The following is a 22,338-nucleotide window of genomic DNA, read 5'->3' as shown; positions in this document are numbered from 1 at the left end:
AATGGTGAAACTATGAAACCCCATCCTGAGAACTTATTTCTGAAAGGATATTTGAATGAAGCTTTAAAAAATACTTCATATTCCTATATAAAAACTGATAGTTTTTAACTAAGTGCATTTTTGGCTTCATACAAACAAGCATTAATTGACCACAAATCTTGAAACTATTAATCTCTAGTTGAATTTTTAGGTATTTGTTTTGGATTTGGTGGTTTGTTTTTTAGGAGGTTTTTTTTAAAATCTCTAAGAATGTCTGAGTTTTGAGTTTGGCTTTTGTGCAGCTGAGATCTGACGATATAACACAAGAAACCCATTATTTATAGGAATGGAATCACAGCAGGTATTGGCAGAATACAGCAATGTGAAACTTCTGAAGAATATTCCTTGCATTTACCTGTACTAGTGCAAGTCATATGTGTTGGTAATAAGGGCAAGGAAAAAAATAACAAGTAAGCACAGATTTTTTTATTTGAGCACATCTGTTTTATTTCAGTTCAGTGTGATGGCTGGAGGGAGAAAGGGATTTCTTCAGATGGCATGTGTTTAGTTCCAATTCTCGGTAAACTTAAAACAGAAAAGGACATCTAATTTTTTAATGGATTTCCTCCAAGTTGGATATAAGAGAAGCATATCCATTTTTTTCTAGTGCACATGATGACTTCTTCTAGATAGAAAGATTTCTTATAATTTCTTTATGTCGAATATATTGAGAATAATCATCCCTTTGTTTGCACTGCAATTGCATCTGGAAATGCCTTTCAAGACCAGGGACCACACTGGGAAGCCTTGCAGGAACAATAATGGAAAGCCAGTCACCGCCCCAAAGTCCTCACAGCTATGTAGATGCTGGGAAAGATGAAAAGAAGAAAATGGATTAGCTAAGAGAAGTGATTTTCCCAAGGACACATTTTAAACCAGTGGTACTGAAGGATGTAGTTGGAGTATATTAACTCCTCAATATTTTATGAGAGTGCATATATGGCTGGAAAATTGTAACTTATTTAGCAGACGTGTTTAGTCATATTATGAAAAACTCCATTTTCCCTCCTAATATAGACAGGAGCAGGTAAACTAGATTCTGGTTTTGGGATTAGACTGAATTATTTGTTAACTTTTATTATGATGATTATTTCTTACGTAGCATATTGCTAAAAGTTCGAGGAAAGGAGCTCTCTTAACATGCTCCATTGTTTGTGTCTAAACTTCCTTGGCCAGACAAAGTCAGAAGCAAAATAGCTTCTGACTATTCTGGACTGGTGGACCTTGCTCCAGTCCCAGATTGAGGACTCAATCAAGAGGCTTTATTAGACTGGACACTGTACAATACCTGTGTAGGAGTGTCTTTCCATGGTGAAGAAATCACTTTTAAAGGGCTTGATGAATAAGGATTAATACTACTAAAGGGAAGAAAATGAAGAAGGAAAACAGTTTATTCTGTGACATTTAGGTCCAACCTATCTATCTTCCCCTTAATGCAAATTTCTGTTTCCATTTAACTCTTAGAAAGCAGAGTCAGGCCAAAGATGAGTGCTTTTGAAAATAACTCCCTTAGCAACTTGCTGAAGGTCAGTGGTGGGTGTTTGTGGCAGACATGGGAGTGAATGCTAGTCTTAACCACAAGACCCTGCTTCCTCTCTTAATCCCAGGTTGATTTTAGAGGGCTGTAGCACGTGAAAACAAATGTCCACATTTTAAAATATTAATCTTGGCACTGATGATAAGAAAATGATTGAGAGTCAACCAAGGAAAGGCACAACCGCACTGACAGAGACAGTCTTCAGAGTAGAACCACATTTTCATCTAACCAGGTTTTATTGCAGCCCTCCTGATGCATACAGTTGACTGCATTCTGTGTTTTTGTTTTGGCAAGCACCGCAGAAGGCTTGATCCAATTCTTGAGGAAATCAACAGGAGTCTGTTTGGACCCATAGAAAGCCATGAAGGGAATTTCAAGAGATAAAGTGTGGAGCCAGACATTCAAAAATAGCTTTTTTCATATGTGTCACTGACCTTTCTTATGGCTTGCAAATGCAGTTTGATTACCCTAAGTGAAGTTTCTTTATGGGAAAGAATTGAAATGTGGACCAGAAGAAAAGAGTGAACTTGCTTGGGAGCACGAGTGTGAGTTGGGCCACGACAAGGAGCTTGGATTCAGCTCTTACCTGCATCTGGATTTCATTCACAGGAGAAAACATGGAATGGGATAAGAAAGGAACTAGGCTGGGGAGCCAACCCACCAGCGACCCCTGAAAGGTAGTTCAGGAACTCAACTGACCAAGGAAAACCTTGACTCAGGTGTTGGGCTAAGTGATCAGGGTGGAAGCCCTTATCACTGTGGGTGTCTCAGGATGAGGTCTCCGAGCCAAGGAGAAAGAAATCAACCAACTTAGTCTTTCATTCCTGTTCAGGGAAGAAAATTTCATGAGGTTTGACTGAATTGGCTATTCAGTCATGGCCTGACTGTTGCTCAGGAACATAGGATAACCCTTGAGGTATTATCTCTGAGGATTAGAATTATCTGTTAACTTTTATTATTATTATTATTATAATTTCTTAAATAACACATTGATAAAATTTTGGGGGAAAGAGCTCTCTTAACATGTTCCATTGTTATGTTTGTGTCTAAACTTCCTTGGCCAGAGAGAGCCAGAAGTAGAACAGCAGCCAAGGTGGACCTTTGCTCCAGTCCCAGCTTGAGGACTCAATCAAGACTGAGTGTCAGTCACGTTGAGTGCATCTTTTACTGTACCTGAGATTGGTCTAAAGCCCTTTCAGCAGAAAACCTCCAAAAAGAATGGAGTCAGCAGCTCTTTTGGACCCACCTCAAGAATCCTGGTAGGTTTCTACAGCTGTCTCTGATCCCTGGATTCCTGGATTGTAACCACTGCTTGCCTTTGGCTGCTTTGTCTCTAAAGAGTGTTCAAGATTGTGATTTTTCTGCAGGTATGAAAAAGTCCTCCTGGGAGGTTAAAAAATCCAAGCACTATTATCTGATGGTCTCTCTGATGTTCTTGGTGGCATCCTCTGACTTTTCTCCAGAGAGAAAATAAATGGGGCAGGGGGAATATTTTATGATCTGTGGTATAACAGCTGCACAATAGCACCCTGGAAAACTCTACCCAGTGACAAGCAGCAGCCCCCAGGTCTTGTGCCAGGAAACTCAATGCACATCTCCTCTATTATATGGAAATAGTTTCCTGTGCCTCTCAGACGTCAGACCACCAAGTGGCTGACAAGTAGGAATGAAGATTGTCCACACACTTGTTTTTATTAATTCATCTCATTGTCTCCATTCACAGAGTGGCAGAAATAAAACCTTTAAAAGTGTGCTCGGTGCAGTGGATCTCAAGGATAGTGTTACTGGCTAAAGACACAGTGATGTGTTCATAACCAGAATTTTGTTATCCTTTTCCAGCTGCTTCCAACCTTTTGCCCTCCCCACTCCAACTGAATCTTCAGTGTCAATTTAGGCAGAAAACCCCCTCACATTTCCAAAATGTAAATGACACTTCTTTGAGAAGCCCTCTAGTATCCTCTTCAGGTGTTAATCTGGGCTCAAGCCTGCATTTCTACTGACGACAATGAAATTCCCTGCATAGATGAGGAATGTGGGTGAACAGAAAAGCTGGCAGTCCATCATAACTTTTCCAACACAGAGAAGGATATTTCGAAACTTAACTTTGTTGCTGTTATTGTGAAGAGTGCTTGCCTCAAATATGCCTTCTTTTAAATGGAAGAACAAAGTCTTTTCAGAGAAATGCTGGAGCATTACTGCCTTTATCATATTTTGGTCCAGAAATATATTATGATTTTTTTTTTAAATGTAATTCCAGTCTACTTTAAAGATGTGAACTTAAATGCTGCATAAGGTTGATAATAAAACCACTCCAAATTAGTGCAGTCATAATTACCAGGTGCTACAGAAATCAAGTGTCCGTATACAATCATGTAGGAGTCCTTCTCCCAGATACAAAGGGGAAAGCATGCCCCTGAGATAAATATAACCTTGACTCTGTGCAGAGATATTCAGAGGTGTTGTATAGGTAGTTATTGTAAGAAGGTTCTGGGCCATGGCAATAATTATGCTTAAACACTTCATGAATTTTAATTATGTACCAATGTCAGAAGCTTTTCACACATAGATTTTATTCCCTTATTTTGAAAACATAAAATCTTAATAGTCAAAGTGTTGGGGTTTTTTTTCTCCTTTATTCTAAGCAGATGTTTTGTCTCCTCACTCTTCCTTCCTCCTCTCAGTTTCCTCATTGGAAGGAATGACGAGTGCGTGCCAAAAGAAAATTGAAAACCATGTGAAAAACACAGAAAAATTATTTTGTTAGGGAAAAATAAGTTAATGAAGAACTGCTCTGTTTTGAAACTACTGGACCAAATTTAATTTCCAAATGGATTTAAAAGTATACCAGATTCCAAACAGTTACACTAGCTTCTGAACATTCCTGAGAGATTATTTTATGACATAGGAATTCAAAATAGTTAGAAGGACAAATTTTAAAGCTGAGAAGAAGGCAGGTCTTTTCCACAGCTGCCTCCAGATCTTGCCTTTCACTTTGGAGCAAAATGCTTTTCTGTATCTCGTGTCATGGGGAGTGTACAAAGTGAGGATGAGCCCTGGATGGAGGCAGATAGTCATCCATGGGACATTTTTGTAAAGTGGTCCTTTAGTTGCCATCCTTGCTGAAAGATGATGGTTTCCACAAATCCTAGCTCCAAACTTGTGGTGTCTGCCTACCTCACGTTCTCTCTGAACTCTTTGCTCAGCAAACAGAACTGCTGCCTGCAAGGGGGGCTGCAGGATTTGACCATATGATTTGATTAGAGCCTTAATGAATAGCACTGAAAGAAAAGCAGCACCCAATCAATAACCTGGGGCGTGCAAACATTTATCAAAGAGAACCCAGAATGCTTTGCATTTTTTCCTCCACTTACTGCTTCTGACAGTTACATCTGCATCCATCCATTTTCTTCGGCCTAAGTGAGAACCATTAGACACATAAGACATTTATTTATGTAAACAGGAAAGCCCTGTGGCTGCCTAGCTTAAGCCGAGTATTATTTTACATTCTTTATTAATATTGTTTTTCCTGGATGTAGGTTAACATTTTTGCTTTTTTCCTTTTCCATAATTTGAGAGGTTCTACCTTCCAGGCTACTATGTACCCACTATTATTAAATAGGATATCATATTTGTTTCCATTAAGCATGTGTGTGTGTGAATATCTTCATAAAACATACAGAGAGCACTAACTGCTCAGACCTGTGGGACAAAAATCAAGACAACATCAGAGAAAAGATTTTTTTTTTTTTCCTACAGAGCCTGCTGTGGTTGCTATTTCAGCTGTTCATTAAAGTTATATTGCTTCCTTTATCTCTTGTGCTCATGGAATACAAGCACCTCCATAATGAGCTTAAATTACCACGAGCTAAGAATAGAAAACTCGATTTCAGTTCTTGGGAGGCTGAAGCTGTGGTGGTGCATGGGTAATCAAGCAATATTAGCTGTATAATGGTGTTAGGATCCCAGGGCAGGGCTGCTGGAATGTTTATGGCAGGCAAGCACAATAAATATCTGTTTTCTGGGCTTTCTGGGTTTCTTTCTCCCCTCACCACTGCTGCCTCCTTATACATTTGGAAAAAAACATTGCTGCTTGCTCTGTATTAATATCCTATATGTGTGGTTGGCCAGCCATGTCTGTCTGTGGAGAGTAGAACCCCGTGTGTTCTCATTTTCTCATTTATACTGCTGAACTATAGAAAAGTCTTGGTCACCTGAGTTATCAGTATCAGAAAAACACAAGGTAAATTGAGTGAAAATGCCAGAACTTAGACTAAAGAGGATGTCTGTAAAAATACCCTCTGTTTCTGTGTGTTTTGGATGCTGTGGATTTCATTCCGTTAAATAGCAAGTGGGAATAAGACTCTTCCTTGTACACTTGATCATTAACAAAGCACAATCAGGGGTACCTTGTCCAGAGGGATCAAACTTGCTCTCTTGTTACGTTAAGTTTAACAGACATTTTAAGTGGCTTCTGCTCCGAGGCATCTGTCCCCTTGGACACACAAAACCCTGGAGGCTGATGCTGCTAAAAGTAGGCACAGGGAATGGTGCTGTGTCAACATCTCCCCAGGTGTTAACAGATTGCCACTGACTTCAGCGCACTGCACTGATCACAGTGTAGACAGCACCAGCTCAGGGCTCTGCCTGGTGGACTCTGCTGAATTCCCTGTGATGGCTCCACAGGTAAATACCCTCCCAGACACCCTGCCCTGCTCCAAGAGCACCTGCAGGGACAGGTTCAATCTACCAGAGACCAAAACCTAGGATATTTATCAAAAGATATCCTGAAAGTCACCTGGACTGGGAAGAAACCCATTTTATCATGGCACTATCAAAGAGCCTTTGAGTAGTTTTCCTCTTTGACTGTAATATATTGGCTTTCCCCCAACTCTCCACTAACTTTCAGTCTCTTTCTAATGATTAAAAAAATTCAGTCACCAGAGCTTCTAAGGGTTCTTTTTAGCCTACAAAACACTAACAAAAATCTGGTCCACCAAAATAATTTGCCTCTATATGTCCAGTGTCCTTCTTTATAAATTTTGGCTCAGAAGTTCATTACTGATTGCATTCCTTGTTCAGAAAGTAATACACACTTTTTGGACAAGTAATTATCCTCAGTTGGAGAACCCAGATTGGTGCAAAGAGGGGGATCTCAGAGTGTCTTGCCTCACAAGGCATTTGTGGTAGAGCACACGCCCAGCTAGGGCCTCTCATAGCCTGGTTTACTCAGAGGATCCTCTTTTCCTTCTGGGGAATGTACCTCTTGAAAGCACTGCAGGTGGAGAAAGGAAACCCTCTGTTTAACCTATAGATGCAACTTCTGCCACCTTCTTATGTAAAGAGCTTGTCTTCTGCAAGTTGTCTTGCCAGTATCAGGGAGAGAGGAGAGACCAAGGCTCTACCCAAGGGCAGTAAAGTTAGTGGACTTTGGCCTTTAATGAGCAGAAGGTGCAGTTCAATTACACTTCGTTAGTAGATATCATTAGCTTATATCTCCAGGGGTCATTGGCAGATATCATTAGTAGGGGGTCATTAGCAGGATTAGTCAATATAAGGAGAGCTGGACCCAATTCTGCAGTGTGGAGAAGGTGAGAGCAGGCAATGCCTTATTAGTGGCTAATTCCAGAGAGGCTGGGTCTCTGCCAGGGGCTGTCAGAGCCAACCTGTGATCATTGAGGAGGGAGTCCTGGTATCTCTGATGATGAAAGACCTGGGTAAATGAAAGAGGCCTCCTTAACTTCACTGAAATAACTTTAAAACATAATTATGTGACCAGCTTGAGAATGCAAAGGCAGCCATCAGTCTGACCAGTGGATAGATGGGACTAGCACCATACTGACTTGCAGAAGAGGTGAGGATTTCTTTGGGAGGTGGTATCTGTCATAGGCTAATAGTCCAGAATTTGTGATTTGTGACCTTTCCTCTCCCATGGTCCATGGCTCCTGGTACTGCTATGTCCCCTTACCTCAATGAGCCTTAATGGGATTCAGTGGCCCTGATCAGAGAGGGCATGCTGCAGGAGATGCTGCTAAGGACTGCAGAGGTGATCCTCTAGGTTTTTGGGAGGTAGCTGATCAAGCTGTACAATAGGACTGTGCAGTGGCTATGAGGTACAGGAAATGCTTTTAGGATGATCTGGATTGTATATCTATTCAGGAGCAAATGCTCCCTTGGGTTTGGGTCAGCGTGGATGACTTCAATGTGGAAAACACATCTGCTTTTCCTAATTAACCTCCATTTGTTAATGAACCACCAAAGTGGCCAGTGTATCTGGGTAGTCTCCTGGCAACCTTCAAGTTATTCACCTGATTTCTTTTGCTTACACCTGGGACTGTCTGCTCCCAGCTCCCTGCGGGGCTTGAGTGTTTATGGAAGGGATGTGTCCTGTTCTCATCATGTCTCAGGGTGCCCCACTCCTGTTCTCCTCTAAATCCTCAGCATTAAGTCACTGACGGTTTTCCTCAGGAAATTAGTATCTTGTGTCCATGGCAATGATGATCAGTTTGGTCAGCTCTGAAAAGCATCTGTTTTTTAGACAGGCTGTTTTCCCACTGGAAGTTGCTAATTTGCCGAAGGTTAAATTCATCCGTGGCCTCAGGATCTAAATTAAAAAAGGAATATAGAAAGTGAGCTTTTCACTATAGATAAATGTTTTGCTACAGAAATGTTCCCTTTTTCTCTATTAAAATGGCTGTTTTCACTTTGCTATTTGTTCACTAGTAAGAGTGAAACGTATAATAGAAAACTCTGCTTAACTGAAAAGGCCTGTGTGCATGTGATGTCATTTACTTTTGAAACTTGACATTTATTCTGGTTCTCTTTGTTTTGGATTTTTCCTCTCACCTCAAAGGAGAAATATCAAATTCACATCCTTAAAATGAAAAAGTCAGTATGTCATCTTCCTTTGTGTAGCAACTTGTAGAGGAATGTAAATGGTCAGTGGTGGTGGTGTTAAACAGTTCTGACGTCAGAACTTGTACCCCTGATGGCAAATGTTTGTTAGATTTGCCTCTATTTAAGTACAGCCAAGATCTGTTAATGCTTGTCATGGAGATGTAAGTGCAGTAAGCAGTGTGCACATTCAGTAATACCTCCTGAACGTTTTGAAGGAAGATGGGCAATTTTATTGTTATCATGGCTCAATAAACATGTAAGAATTACCCAAGGAAGATGGGGCAAACGGTGTAAGTTAACGCATCTTATTTAAATAAATACTAGTTAAAAGATACTGATCCATATACAAGTCTGGGGTATTTCTAGTTAAGCACAGAAATAGTTCCCATTTCTATGGTATGTGGATGTCTAGCTTGTATTTCAGAGAAAGATGAATGATTTCCAGTGTGCCCCCTTTCCTGGGAAAATTAGGCTACTTTATTCAATAAAATGCCAATATAATGATGCAATTCTGTTTATAGAATTTTTCTAAAGGAAAACTTTGAAAATGAAAGTAAATATTCTTTTAGTATTTATGTTCGTAACTAGGAAAAGAATAAACTGCAAAAGCATTTGTAAAAAGAGAATCCTGAAGCCTTACCTTTGCTTTCCAGGAAAGTGCAACTCTTTCTCTCCAAAGGTAGAAATTCTTCACAAACCTATCTTCAGCCTTCTTCAGTACCTAACCTACCAAAATTATGGGTAGTTGACAGGTAATATTTGATAAGTAACACTACTAGTTTCCTCTCCAGAGAATTTGCCAGAGTTTGCACGCAGTGTCTGCACCACTGAACTCTCCCAAATCAGTTGTGGCCTCTTATCTTTGTCAAAGAAGAGGAAAAACCTGACTTTTCTCTGCTGGCTGATGAAAACATGAACATCCTGTCTGAGTCAGGTTTTTAGCTCAGCCTGCCTGTCTAAAGCAAAGTAAACCATCGGTGAAGGTTACTGAAGTCTCCAAGTCTCTGGGCCATTCATTGTTGCCAACAATTTTTCCAATCAATGCTTCACTCAAAACCTTTAAAAACTCTGGTTATGTTTCTTTTGTATCTAATGGCTGCTTAAAGCAATAAAATTTAAATGGTTTCCTTATACTTTGATACTTTTTTCTTTTGTTAAACAAATAATCATATGCAGTTAGAACTTACAGAGCTTGCTGGTTTCAGTTTCCTTCATTTAGGGATCTCTCTTCATAGGGGTGCAGAGAGAAATGAATGTGGCAGACCTTTTCAAATGATTTCTAAGTTAAGTACAATAAATTCTTCTGTAATATGACTCATGAGACCTGAAGATCAAAGTCTTACAAGAGATTTATCAAACCCAAATAATTTTTGCATAGAATATATGGTAACTCCAGGTAATGTTATGTTGTTGTTCCACTTATCATGCGAAAGTGATGAAGAGTGGTGCCTCTTTATTTTCTGGATCCTTCACTAGCTTAAGAGGAAAAGATGGCATCAGGAACCAATTTGATCTTTTTTTGAAGTTGGTCTTACACACTCAGTGAGCTTTCTCCTAAGAGACACAGATGGCTGTTCCCTGCTTACAAGCCTCCATGTGCTCCTGTTCTGAAATCCAAGTCCACTGCAGTATAAATCTGGGAAAGCTCAGTGAAGTGTGAATCTGATAGCTCTGATTAGTGCTGATTAGTTGCAAGCTGGAGTGTGAATAAGCAGTCTGACATGTACAGCGTTTTGTTATATGTGGCTGAAGAAATTGCATTTGCATGGTGAAGTATTTATGGGCGTATTTGTGACTTGCTTCATTCACATCTGGTCCATGGTTGTCCTCTGGGAATGGCAGGAGAGAGAACAGGAGGGAAATGTGAAATGGTTCATCAGAAACCAAAGAACAAAGACAAGATATTGCCTTCCCCTGCAAATTCTAATCTGGATAAGGGAGAGTTTGTGGCAATAAGGGACATTAAGACCATAGTGGCAAAAATAAATGCATATAATGCAAGTGACTTTAGGTTTCAATTATTCTCTTTTGTGCCTCTTCTGCCATAAAGTCATCACTATGGTAGTTCAGGTTTTCAGGTTCTCAGGGAGATGATGAGTGGCTGGGAAGATGAAATGTCTTTTTATTTTAGTTTGATTTCTTTTTTCTTCATGTCTTGCTATTCTGTTTCTTCTGCTGCTTCTCTTTCCCTTGAATCCTGTTAGACCAAAAGAACTACTTAGAAAGAAATTTATGAAAAATAAGTTGGATGGAAAGTTGTAGCCATAATAAATTTTTGTTGTTGTTGAAATAATGCCTAATTATGCTGCTGTACTATTAATTTCACATAACGAAATTTTAAGCTCAGGCATATATTTTCAATCAATTTTTTTTTAAGCCCACATAACAATCTAATCTGGACCAATTTATTTAATCTTTGATCAATTAATAGGAATGAAAATATTGTTAATTGGTTAGAACCAACTGGGGCCCACTATGGACATGCAGACTGCCTCAAAGAGCTTGTCATGTGTTTACTTAAATATAAATACTACCTCCTTTTAGCCTGCTTTTTTATTTTAGTGTATCAGCTCTTCTACATACCAGTTCTATCTACAAAAGTAGGCAGAGGTTTGGAGGAGCAAACAGATAGAAAAGTTGTGGGGAGAGAGAGCAATGAGATGGTTCTTCTTCCTACTGCATCTCTTGGGAGACCAGAGAGTGCCAGGATGGAGAGGGCTGGGGAGGAATGGAGGGATGTAGCCAAGATTTCTGTTTCATGGCAGAATCCCTCAACCCTGCTCTTCTGGAGTGACTCCAAGGGCTGGCAGGAGCTGGTGGCTTTCCCTCCATGCCCCACCCAAGCCTTCTCTGCTCCTTAAACCTCTTTTTTTTCGACGATGTAGGACCAGCCTGCCTCTGCCAGGACCTCAGCTGTGACCTGAAATGTACTTTGTGGTGTGGCAACGTGCTGAGAAGCCACTGTCATTTTTAAAGGAAGGAACAGCAGACATGGTCTGCACAACTAAATAACATGTTGGAGGTGGATTTAGTTTCTTCATTTGTTTGAATCACAAGTCTCAACGTGAGGATGACTCCATACAAACTGAGTCACAAAGCAGCAATATCTGCATTGAAAGGAAGAGATGAGGTTAAAGAAACAGAAAATTAATTTCAGCATATGCATATCTCAGTTTACAGTGTTTGAAGACTTACAGATAGGTTTAGCTTGTCCTAGTTTTCTTTTTTTATTACTGTTATTTATTTTGCCAATATCTAGTTTTGTTCCATATCCTGTTTTCATTATAAACAACCCTCATATGCCTGGCCTCTCTTGTAATATAAAGTTCAATATTTCAGATTTCCAGTCAAGGCCATCATCAAATTAAACATGATGCTGAGATATTCATGTTATGGACTTCACTCATGGAACACGGAGGTCGCAGGAGCTGTTGGACAATATAGAGGTGGTCACTGTAATTGGGGTGAGAAAACTGAATAGCAGAGCAAATGTGAGGTAATATAATAAATGTGATACCTGTGTCCTGGACGTTTGTGGTCAAGGAAGGTGTGTGAGATCAGCAAGACTGATCTGTTTCCCACATGGTGACTACCAAAGGCTCCAGCTTCTGGAGCAGGTGGCTTTAGAATTTGCTAAAACATTTTTATTTTTACTGAAAACATCTTACCCAGCTATAACTTGCTTTTATACAATGCCTACCTTCTTAGCGTGGACAATGATAACAGATGAGGAGGAGGTCTGCTGAGGCTCAGTTGATGACACTAAGGGACCTTGTATCTTGGTGTTTGAGTTCAGTCAATTATGGTTTTCATTATCTGTTAGCTGTGTTTTATTTTAAGGGACAACATAGTTGTATATCAGAACTAATAGCCATGTAACTTTTAAGTAGATAATGGTCAACTCTAGCACAGATCAATAGTACTGCTTTTATTTTTTTGCTCTACACAAGGACAACAAACATAAAGCATTCTTGTGTTTTCTTGTACAAGGACTCTATTTTCTGTTCTGAAAGGCTGTAACATAAATGATGGTCATGATAAAGAAGGATTAAAAGATGAGATGTAACAAAAAAAAAAATAACATGATGAAATCAACTCTGAAAGTCTTCTTATGTTAGTTAATTCTGTGTTTGGGAGTGCCAGATGTGCAGGATGAATCCTATAGCTTCACAAATGTTTTAGTTTCTAGGAAATTGTCATCTCCAATCCAAATTGACCAAGACCTGAGGGTGAGACGAAAGTCTGCTGTTGGTGATGTTTTCATGTGAAGTGGTTGGGCTGGGGGACAGGTGAGAGGTTTCCTTGTCTTTTAGACAAGGTGTGTTGGAACTCAGCTATTCTGCAGAAAATTTCTAAGGTGACAAAAGGAATATTTTGTTTAAAAGGTATTTATATGCCCCTTATCCTCACTACAAAATAATTGGTAGCCAGTTGATTCAGGTGAGACATAGCTGTGCCTGCTTATACTACCAGATAACTCTTCAGATATTTTAAACTATTTTAATTAGCTTTGAGAAACCTCATCACTTTCAGCAAAATGGACTTCAGAGTTTCCAGCACTCTGTTCTTTCTGCCCTTGTCTGCACAAAGGGCACATGTGTGCTTCAGAAATTCACTGCTGATGGAAAAGCGTTTCCTTAGGGGTTCGGCTCAGCTCAGATCCAGTAGTAGAGATGAACCCCTGAGAGCTCCTTCCTTGAAAGTTACCTTTTGCTATTCCTTGTAGGTGTCATCATTGGAGACTATTTATAATATTCATTTTGTTCTGCTCTCTTTTACTGATATCTTAACCTTGCAAAATCCAGCTTCTAGATCACGTGGATCAAACTATCAGATTACACAACCCATTAAACAATGTCTTATCTTTCAGTGCCTATTTCCATTGTTCTTAGTGCATGTCTTAATTCATGTGCACTGTGTCCTTTATGTGGCTTGAAATGTTTCCACTAGTTAGTCAGCTGAAACATGCCTGAGTCTGACCATTTCCTGACAATAAGGTCAATATAGGTTTCTTTTCCTGGTGTAAATTTGTTGGTCTTCAGAAAAGCAGTAAGACCTTTTGCTACACAAAATACTACATATCTTCAGCTTTCACCCATCTCACAGCATGAGCAAAACAGTCTGTTATATAAAGTAGCACGTACATATTGTCTCTTACCAGTATAAGATGGATGAAATTCTTAGAGGGAAAGCTTTAAATTGCTTTTTAAAATAATTTCACTTTGCTGTTTGAATATCTTCTAAATGAGGACTAGCCCCTCCTCTTTAGGCTATTTCTGCTCTTTCTGCAGCACGAAATATTTTGTGTGAAAGGTTAACATAAAACATCTTTAAATTATATTCTATTCTCAGAATTTGTTTGCTAATTTTCTTCATATATGCAATATACTTTCATTTCCTCTCAGAGCTGTTTTAAAAAAAAAATCTACTATTCCTTCAGTAATCTTTACTCTAATTTCAATTCCTAATGGAAGTATAAACAGTGAAGTGTTTAAATAGTTGAGAGCGAGGTATTATTTTTGAAATTATATTTATATATCTAAAATAGAAATTGTATCTGAAATTGTATTTCCAGAGGAGATTCTCCCGCATGGACCATTATGTAAACTTGGAAATGGGGGCTCAATGGAACCTCCTGCAGCCCAGGAAACAACTGGTAAGGGCAGGTTGGTGAACTCTTGCTGCAGACCTGGCTCTTGCCCCTAAGGTAGCCTAATGAATATTCACCCTAGCCTGGCCCAGGCATGGCTGCAGTGCCCTGTTAATGTCTGTGTCTGTCTGTGAGCTTTGAAAGAATGTCTGAAATCCCATCCATACAGAGGGGGGGGAAAGAAAAAATTTAATGTGGTTCTCCTCCAAAATATTTTTTTAATCTGAAAATGTAATTGAATCAGCATGCTCATCATTTCAAACTTCTTCTGTAACTGTTTTTTCAACCTGTTTTAATAACTATTTAAAACATAAACCACAGTGTGGTCAAAAAAAAAATTATTGAACAAATGATTCATTGTAACATTAAAATGCAGGACACTCAGGTGAAGCCAATAAATGTAAAACCGATTAATTAAGTTAAGAAAATCAATAATAAAATACAAAGTGCCTCCATGAAAACCATAGCAATGCTGTGCCACTCCAAAAAGACATTGTCTGGGAAAAGCAGTTTGCTTTATCATAGTTCATCATTTATGAAACTGTCCACTAAGTTTAAGGGAATTACTTTCTTGAGTCTTTGAAAGATAGTGTCTTAAAAGGCTGTTTAGGTTCATTTCAATAAGTTTTTGAAACCCTGACAGTATTTAAAGTAATGGAAGACAGCAGAAGTCCCACCAGCAACCTGCACACCAAAGAGCAAAATAATTAAACTGAGCAATCTGTGTTACCTCAGATGCCAAACTGAGCAACCAGTTACAGCCTGAATGCAGTTTTTGGTTGAACAGCACACACACCATGACTTGTGATTTCTTAGTCTGAAACCTTCCAGGGGTTGCCTGTGTTTTCTCTCCTGGGGCTCCTGAGATGGCTCGTGGCACAGTGGGCGATTGATGGGGTCTGATCAGCCCTTAAATAGCAGCAGAACTAGGAGAGGGACGTGAAAGCAGAAAATGAAACAACAGAAGTGAGAATAGGAAGTTAGGGAGCCCTGAAAGAGAGGAGAGGTTGTCTAAAGATAATAAATATGCTTCTGTCCTGTAATTCATCTCTTGAGCAAGTAGGCTCTCTCTGGAAATCACTTGCCTCAGCAAAAGATGGACCTAAAACTTGTCTTCTTTGCCTGATTACAGAAAGTGAAATATAGATTAGGGTTCTGAACCCACTTTTGTGCATTGGGACCGTATCCAGCGCTGGCAAACACATGCAACAGTTGACCTTTCTACTGCTTTTATAAAGATTCTTGCTGGTGGACTCCTGCCACAAGAAAATAGAGAAGTGGGTTGTAAAAGAGCTTGCTTAGACTTGACAAGTTTGCTGAGCGTTTCTTCCCTGAATTAGAATGAAAGAAGTTGAAGGTAGACTTCAGCTTTCCCAGCTGACACATCCTTGGCTTCAGAGTTGAAAATGTTTCAACATCTCTGTGAATTTCAGCAGATATTTGGGTTCACTTTTAATGTGCTTGATGTCAGCACGGTGTAGCTGAAAGCCAAAACTCCCTGCCAAGAAAGAAATGTGTCCAATATCAATCATCGTGTACTTAGCAGCCTGAGTCCTGTCTGGACCAATGACTTTACTAACTTTATTCCAATATCTGGGTTACTTCTTTTTGATCCCATAAATAGGATGATTGCAGGACATAGCCTAAAATATCTGAAGTGATCAAAAATAGAACTACATGGAAACTATCCTTTTACCTGGGTGTATTTTTCCTTGACTTTACAAGAATGTGAATATTTCTCCATAGTAAAATTCCAACCTGGAACAAATTATGATGGGACAACTCTCAGTGGGCATAAATCAGCATAGCAATGTCCATTTACAAGGATTTGAACTCTTGGGACTTTTGGGGTTTTTTTTGGTCCACCTGAAAATTTACCACTTTCACATAAAAATATCCTTCTTACTAGGAACTGTTTTCATACATGCTGTGATCAAGAGGCTGGCACTTGGGTTTTTCTTTTTTTCCCCCTCTCACCTTTCGTTGTTACCACAAGAAAAGCTGATCATGTAAATAGGTTTATGCAGCTCTAATGAAGAATGACCTGATCTCTGCAAGGATACACATGAGGCTTTGTTGTTCCATAGTTTCCACTGAGCATGACATGTCTGGAATGCTTTATGCTGACTGCATCATCAAAGAAATAGGGGGTAAAAAAAAATTGGAGAAGTCTCTGAGCCTGCGTATTGACTTGCTTTACCATTTTATTGGGTTAGTCATCCTTATAAATCAAATTCTAACTCTCATAGCTTGATGTTGTTGAATTACCTCGGTGCCACCTCTGAGTACTGCCAGGGCTTCATGTCTTGGGCCCTTTGTAATAAAGTGAGGGGTATGTTTTACTTCTAGGGTGAGGTTGGCCCTGGAACAAGACAAGGATTTCCTGAGGTTTTGCAGCTGTATCTTGTGATTCAGCCCTGTGTTCTCAGACTGACTCCATGCTGCCTTCTCCAAGCACTGTACCTCTCCTTTCTCATCTCTGCAAGTAGTGGCATCCCATCTAGAGAAGAAGGAAACAGACCTTATCTGGCAATGACTAGCACAAAACTGCTAGGCTACCTTTGCAAAAATAATAATGTTTTCCTCTGAGTATTGTAAATGAAAACCTCTAATTTAAGGGAAGTGAAGTTGCTGCAAAGGCTCCAGCACTGGTGGTAAACTATTAGACACAGCCAGAGCTGCTCATTCATGTGTCACGAAGTCTGTGTTGCCTAAAGGAAAGTCTCCCTCAGTTTAAATTATAGATAAGCCATACTTTTGGAGCAGGTACTTCTGAATTCTTTGCAGATAATCACAGATGCATTACAGCACAGTAACAGTGCCTTTTTCAGAAAGGGTGTATTTTTATAAGCACAATGAGCTCAACAATAAGTGTATTCTAGCCTATACCTGTGTTATTTATCCATCTGTAAGTTTGTCTGTCCACACTGAAGAAAACTCACCAGTGTTCCTTAAGTCTTTTAAGCTGAATCAGATGTGGGGAGATAAATGAACTCTCTCTTCAGATTGAATCATTTATTACTCATTATTTGGCACTGAACTTAGTCCTTTGCCATAACGCTGCGTTTGATATAATGGAAGGTGCCAGACAGGTGAGAGTTGGCTAAAGTTCAGAGCAAATCTGCCTGTGACAAACAAGCATCAGAGAATGTCCCATTAAGACATTTCCATTGCTAATGAAGGTTTAAACATAAGTGTTAGAAGAAAGGCAACATCCTCCCTACCCCCAAGTGAGAGGTATCAAACAGGTAGGGACCTGCTGGCACTGCCATAGCAGCTGTGAAACAGAGCAGTATCTGTGGTCTTGGAGATGAAGCTGAGCAAAGGGAAGATTTGACACTAGAGCTTTCAAACACTTGCATAAACCAGAAGCAGCTAATCGAGCTCATGAGCTCAAAAACCTCTTCTGCAGAAGATGCCAAGACTTGCTGCAGATGCAGAGTTAAAAAATAGAGAAGGGTTTTTTTTTTCATTCAGGCAGACTTGGCTTTTATTTTGTCTGTGGAAAAATAAGAAGAGGACTATGATTACTGCTAATGAATTTTTGAATTAAAATTTCCAGTACTTGTTATCGTTCTCATAAATTGTACCTGTAAGAAACATTGCTTGGAGCCAAATTGTTTCCAAATTTCTATTTCACTCTTTTTATTAGGAGAAGACTAGACTTTTGGTCAGGCCCCACGTCAGGGTGACTCAGTGTAGCTCTGTTGAAGCCAAAGGCACTCTATGAATTCATCCATGCTGAGAAACCAGCTTACAGTTTAGAACTCATGGAATAACTTCTCTCTCAGCTCTTCTAGAAACAGTTTCCTCCTCCATGCATCCAAGACAGTGTGCAAATATATATGGGAAAGAGATGAAAATATAGAAATTTCTATTGACTGGAATAGTGCATCTTCTCTTTTTAGACCTCCAAAGGTGCGTGTTTTGTGAACAGAGATTTTTGTTAGGTGTAATTAAATTAATTTTCAAGGAAGTTACTAATTTCATTGAAAGCTAGAGATCCTCCCAACATGTGATTCATCATAACTCTACCTCAGCCCTGGCCTGCAGGGATAACTAAGTCCTTTGGTGAGAAGATAATTTTATTTTAATTCTCATGCAGTCATTGGACAAGTTGAAGACAAATGCCAGCTATCAATCTCTGAGTGAATTATTGTTCTATTAGGGTGTGGTGGAGTAAAGGATGTCGTACTTTAGTGCCTATAAAGCATTTTAGATATAATTTTGTGTGTAAACCATAATAAAAATAAAAATCATACTTTATGACTTACATGAAAAATGCATTAAGACAACCAAAATTAGAGACTTTGAATAGCATGGGAGATTTTTTTTTTAATAAAGAATATAAAGATTCATTTTTTTCCAGCATTTCTATTCAAATTAATAACAAGGTGCAGTCTTTTCCTCCAACTATTTTCCTTTATTAGCAAATTGTTATTTTTTGTCCTTCCACTCTTATTTGGCTGGAAGGAATCATGAAAAAAAGACCAGTTTTCACAATTGGCATCTGGTGGTACATCAGAGATACCTGAGCTTCAGAGACACTGTAGAATGCAGGGGGAGTGTTGACTGTGGAAGAAATGAAGGACCAGACTCTGAAGAGACATTCAGAGTAACCTCATATTGCACCGCAAAGCCCTCACTTTGCTGTCAGCATACTTGCTGGATTTTGCTAGCACATAAAAAATGTACTAGACACTCCTAATAATGATAATTACAGTTCCAAGCTTGCCAGTGATTTACCTGGGCAGACATGTACACCCATATGGAGCTCCATAAATTTTAATAGGGCTCCGTGTGGGTCTGGAGGCAGAAGTGGGGGACTGGCAGAGATAAGTGTTGTGTGACTCTCACTCTGACTGGAATTTGGGTGCACAGATTCCTACCACTGAGTGCACAAGGTGCACATCTGCATCTGTGCTTCCAGGGTGTGTTACTTGGAACAGTGTTATTACATTTGGAGAAAGTATTTGGGGAGAAATTAATTCTGTTGTAATACTGTTTGGCTGTGATTTACTTTCTTATTTTGCGTCTTCAAACACGGAGGATGAGAGACAGCACATTTTTCTTGGTTACTTACTACAGATAACCCAGGTGCTGGTCATTTGTATTTGGCTTCCAATTAGTTTTAATTTTGTTTGGGTTTCTTTGAATTGTGACAAGAACATCTTTTCTGGGGACTGCATTTATGTCTTTTAACAACTTATTTGGTAGGGGAAATATATTCTTATCCCTTCCAGTTCTGGATTCCCAGAATAAGATCTTGCTCATCTAACTAGTAGCACCAAATTCAGGCAATATATTGGTATAAGGATTGTTTAAGTGAATAACTCTTACCTCTTTTCTAATTTTTCTAAGGTGTTTGCTGTATTTCAGGATCCCAAAGTTCTACTGATTTTGTGTCTGAGCTGTAGGCTGTTTTGGGACATTGACAGTGCAGAATTTCAATATAGAAATGTCTTTGGGTGTGATCTTTGGGAATCTTCTCCATTATTACTTTTTGTAAATTGAGAAAATGGTATATTGGTTTCTTGATTCATGTTGATGGTTAGTTTATAAAACATATTGGTGAGCTATTGTTTAAATTGCATAAAGGGTGCAACAAATCATATAAAAACAACTGAATAATTTCCAAGTATATGCTTTGATTGTGTCTTGAACCACTACTTATTAAAAAGACAACTTATTTATTAATAGAAAATAATATAAAATTATTTTTATTGTAAATTTAAACTGATTTTCTTATGAAACATATAAACCATGAACAACTGAGCATGAACTGACACTGACATTCACTTTGCTGTAAATTGTATCGGGAAGTCTGCTATTTGGGAAAGTGTTGTCTGCTTTTGCTATACATTATATTACTAACAAATAAAATTATACTTTTGAATTAGTATTAGGGTAAATTGAGTAGAAATGAGGAAGCCACAGCTGAAGCAAGTTTCTTTGATGAATATATGTAAAGGTTTTTTTTCACAGCTTGTTTTTGGATAATTTTAAACATAAGACAGGTAATTTTTTACATGCCTGGTTCTAGTATGCAGGTAGTACTGGGTGTTTCTTGATTCTCAGCTTGTTAAAGCAGGGAGACTCTGCAGAATTACTTACTTCCTTGTCTGCTGGGCTCTGATGTAATTCATTTTGCAGCTTGAATTTATTTTTTTATTTCTTTTAACAAAGAGGAATCAGGTCAAAGGGATTCAAGCTGTTTGCCTCAAAGCTTACTGACTACAAACTAAATATTTCTGAAAACAGTGGTCTTATGCTTCATTTCCCATTCATATTGTAAATGTGCTGAAGTAGGTAGGATCAGGCAGGAGACTGGCTTTGTGATTTAAACTCTGAAATGGGGAGGCATTATTGCCATGCAATCTGTGTAAGAATCCAGGCCATGGACGTTGGGACTTTAAGCCCTATTTGTTAGCTTGCTCCTCCTTTTCTAACTCTTACAATAGCTGTGGTTTGAAGACCAGACTTCAGTGCTCAGAAGCAGTAGAATTTATTATAAGCATTTGTAAAGTCTTTTTTGGGTATAAGGTAGCACATAGGTGCTAAATGCTGCTAATTCTGAAAAACAAAACACAACTCCTCTGGAATTATTTTGGTTCTTTTCACAATCTGTTTTATTCAGAAAAATTAATAATATTCCTTCTGTTTTCCAAAGTTACCTGTTTTTTTTTTTTAAATTAAATACTTCATCATATATAAATAGTTTCCTTCAAAAATAGCTTTGAAACAGAATCTTTTAAACCATCTGTTATCCCTCACCGAGAAAACTAACAGTCACCTAGAAATAGCTAATGTTTCTTGATGCCTGTAATCACAGTGTTTTAGCTTGGTTTGTTTTGCAGCTCTGCACTTTGTACTACTGCTGCTGAATATGGATGTGTGTTGATGGGCCAGCAAAGTCGTGGTATCTGAGTAAGCAAAACAGACACTTTTATGAGCTTCAGAACTAACAAGTCCTGCTTTCCTATGAATTCATAGATGCCAGCTCTGTTTTGAATGTTTCCTCACAATTCAGGCATTTCAGAGGTTTCTCCTCACTGTGAACTCTCAAAAGCACTTGATTCAGTTTTCCCATGAGCTAGGTGACTTAGGTATCTCTGCCCTCTATGAAATGATTTCTTCTAATGAAATTTTAGGAAACCTGAATAAGAATTCTGGGATTACTGTTCGTTTGTCAGATACCTTCAGAAGTGGCCAGTTGGTTGAAAACTACAAGAAGCAGTAAAGAAGAATAGATGGTTTGGTCACATAAACATAAATCAGTTCTTTAGGAAATCAAACTGAAAGTATCAAAGGAGATAGAAGAAAAGCTATATGAGCTTTTTGATCCCTTTATTTGCATTAAAGGATGTTTTCTTCTATGTTTGATCCACCTGATTACGGAAGGGCTATTCCAGCTTTGTGCTGATGCTTGTGAGCATGCATATCTGTTGGAAAGTTACCCCAAAGAACCCAAATGTTCATTTCAGTTTACAAAATGTGGTTTTCTGGCTTTTATTTTTGCTTAATTAAGAAAATGTTTCGATAAAATGGAACCACAAAGGTAGGGATTAATACTGTGAAAAATTTAGGCAGGTCTCAAATGCGTGCAGCTAAGCACTCTTCATAATTCACATTAAACACTCTGCAATTTTTAAAAAAGAAAAGTAGTATTTCAGAAGTACTAAGCATTATGCTTAAACCACAGATTCCGTAAAAAATGAACTGCATAAGCTATTAGCAACTGTGTGCGTCATAAACACCTTAGGCAAGAAAATGAGATCCTAACGCCAAATGCAGTTCAGCTCCATCAGTCTACGTGGAGCTACACTTCTGCAATTTTATAAGATAAATGTCTGCACTGTTTTATGTGATGAAACCACAGCTTGGGTGAATCCTCTTATTTTTCACCAGTGATTTAATAAAGGCAAGCTCAATATAAATATTGAAAGGCTGCTAGTATTGAAAATTCTCTTTCTCTAGTAGCTGAAATATGTGAGAGCTTCGTCTTTTCATATTGATTGTTCAGAAAGAAAAAAAGAAGTTAAGACTTGTCTATACAAGAAGTGGGTATATTTACTAACTAGTGGGCTCTAAACATTTTCTTTAACATACTATACTTTATATTGCATTTGTAGAGAAAAGCTTCATTGAGTTATGTTTCATCCTAGCTACTGGGAACTTCAAACCCCATTTTAATCATAGCTGAAGCAACTGGTGAATG

The 22,338-nt window shown here is 38.7% G+C and overlaps 1 protein-coding gene across 1 annotated transcript in view; it reads left to right on the top strand.

Moving 5' to 3' along the window:
• Positions 1-22,338, top strand: part of MARCO (macrophage receptor with collagenous structure) — a 923,899-nt gene that overhangs the window by 660,089 nt on the left and 241,472 nt on the right. The gene's annotated exons all lie outside the window — the stretch shown is intronic.

The sequence above is a fragment of the Myiozetetes cayanensis genome, unplaced genomic scaffold, assembly GCF_022539395.1.
Source record: "Myiozetetes cayanensis isolate MyiCay16 unplaced genomic scaffold, myiCay2020 scf9, whole genome shotgun sequence".
Taxonomy (NCBI): domain Eukaryota; kingdom Metazoa; phylum Chordata; class Aves; order Passeriformes; family Tyrannidae; genus Myiozetetes; species Myiozetetes cayanensis.
Note: the sequence above shows the minus strand (reverse complement) of the source record. Positions and strands in the feature narration are given on the sequence as shown.